Genomic DNA, 2,636 nt, shown 5'->3' with positions numbered 1-2,636 from the left:
TGTCTGTCTCTAATGTGCAACACCAGTGGTCATATGGTCAGTCAGTGGTTGTCGTAAGGATACCTGACGCACAGTTTTCAGTCATGTTTTAGATCATGTATCATGGATGACTGTATGATGTAAGACAAACCGGCTCCAAGACAATGGGCGCATTTGAGCAGATCAGTCGGTGAAAATGGCTGGTCACCACTTATCAAAGGGGATAAGTCTGACTTGAGCCAATATGTTGACTGCATGAACTTTACAAAAACCATGTGATCCAAGGTCATGACGTTTTGACTGCAGTCGACTACACGTATCTGCAGTTGCTCCAGAGACGGAAGAGGAAGCGAGACATCCCACACCCCGGAAGTTCATTCCTGACTCCATCCGCAGTTCTCGTCCCAGTTCTAGAAGGCGTTCTGCACCCTCATTGGGTCGTTGGCCAGCCTGTCCTCCGGGTTCCAGTCCAACGGCCAGTTGGAGTAAGCCAACCAGGACCTCGAGACTACCCTGCGCTGCCTTGTCTCCATCAACCCCACCACCTGGAGCCAGCAGCTTGTGTGGGTCAAATACGTCCGCAACACCCTTCCCTGCTCTGCCACGGGCCTATCTCCCTTTGAGAGTTCCCTGGGGTATCAGCCCCGGCTCTTCCCTGAGCAGGAAGCGGAGGTCGACATACCTTCTGCCTAGATGTTTTTTTCCGCCGCTGTCATCGTACCTGTAGGAGAGCCCGGTCAAGACCACCTCCAGGTATTGATGACAAGCGGATCACCATCGGATCCCGGCCCCCGGTATCGTCTCGGGCAGAAGGTATGGCTGTCCACCCGAGATCTGCCCCTCGGGGTGGAGTCTCTTAAACTGTCCCCCCATGTTTATCGGCCCTTCCCATCTCCAAGATCATTAGCCCCTCTGCTGTCCGCCTTCTGTTGCCCCGTACCCTTCGTATTCATCCTACATTCCATGTGTACTGCTGCTGTGTCTAGACTGCATCTTGTTTGTGCTACGGCATTATCCATCAAAATAGGCAGATAGCCTTCATATACAAAACATTAGGAACACATTCCTAATATTGATTTACGCACCCTTTTGCCTTCAGAACAGCCTCAATTCATCTGGCCATGGAGCTACAAGATGTTGAAAGCATTCGACTGGGAATGCTGACCCATGTTGACTCCAATGCTTCCCATCGTTGTATCAAGTTGGCTGGAAGTCCTTTGGGGAGTGGACCATTGTTTTATTTAAATGTTTTCCCCCCATTTTTCTCCCCAATTTGTCCCTTCGCTGCAACTCCCATATGGACTCGGGAGAGGCGTGTGTCCTCTGAAACACAACCCCACCAAGCCACACTGCTTCTTGACAGAATGCTTGCTTAACCCAGAATCCAGCCGCACCAATGTGTCAGAGGAAACACCGTATATCTGGCGACCGTGTCAGCGTAGATTGCGCCCAGCCCGCCACAGGAGTCGCTGGAGCGCGATGGTACAAGGACAACCCGGCCGGCCCCTCCCACCGTTTGTAAAGCAGGCCATTGCATTGGCTTTATTAGTCCTGATTCCTGTGACTAATCAATTTGGCTATTTAAACTCTGAATATCAGATAACTCCTAATTAAGCTGGGTATCGCAAGCCTATTTGCAATGTGTTTACACAGCAGGAAATGCATAAGTTTTTTCTTTTTCGCTATGATCAAAAATTGAAGGATACAAACTTGAAACCACTGATCATGACAACGGACAGCAGTTGTGATTGTTCATTCCATACTGTCCATTTTAGTTTGACATGTCCTGTTTTTAGGATATGTTGTTTGTTAACATGACAGAATTGTTTTTGTCTAATTGAGCGCCATTTAGAGAAACCTGCATGATGCAAAAAGTGTTCGTGTCATTACATTGTCATACGTTTTATCTCCATCCTGTAGGCTACAGAAAAGGCCACATTCTCTTTCTACCATATCCTATAGCTGCTACATGATTTACATGATTTATAATTTTTTTGACAGAACGTTGGTGGAGCGCTGCAGAGATGCATCTCTCCAACAGCACCCTGGAGAGGCGAGCTGGGAATGGACAAACAAAATATGTTGCGCCCCCTGCTTTTGACAAATTGGGCACTGCTCACCTAAAAATCTCGTATGCCACTGGTTGAGAAAAATTGTCAGGGTTTTATGTGTTGTTGTTGGACGTGCGTCTTGGTCAGATTAGCTCAGAAAATGCAGCCCTCGTCAATCTGCCGCCATAAACGCCTGCCTAATGAGCGGGCTGGCCGTGGTGTCTGTGCCTCGAACTTGGTTGGGTAAAACTAAACATGGTGGTGTTCACTTTCGCAATCTCACTGGAATAAAGACCTCCATTCCTGTCATTATTGAAAGAGATTGCTAGTTCTAGGTCCCAAGAAACAGAGAGATCTGCTGTTTCATCTGACAGTTAATGTTGATGGTTGTACAGTAGTCTCAAATAATATGTGAAGGATCTCTGTTACGATCTACTAGGTGTGGTGGGTGGAATCAGGCGCAGAGAGCAGGGTTCAGTCGTTTCTTCAGATTTATTCCCCAGTGCAACAAAAACAGTCACGCCAACACACAGGGCGTAAATAAGTTGCCAGTCCAAAACAACAACAGGACTAAACAGTCCGGAGAATAAATACAAGAATAAATCA

The sequence above is a fragment of the Oncorhynchus clarkii genome, chromosome 3 (genome assembly GCF_045791955.1).
Source record: "Oncorhynchus clarkii lewisi isolate Uvic-CL-2024 chromosome 3, UVic_Ocla_1.0, whole genome shotgun sequence".
Classification (NCBI taxonomy): Eukaryota; Metazoa; Chordata; class Actinopteri; order Salmoniformes; family Salmonidae; genus Oncorhynchus; species Oncorhynchus clarkii.
The sequence above is the reverse complement of the archived record's forward strand: the minus strand, read 5'-3'. Positions refer to the sequence as shown.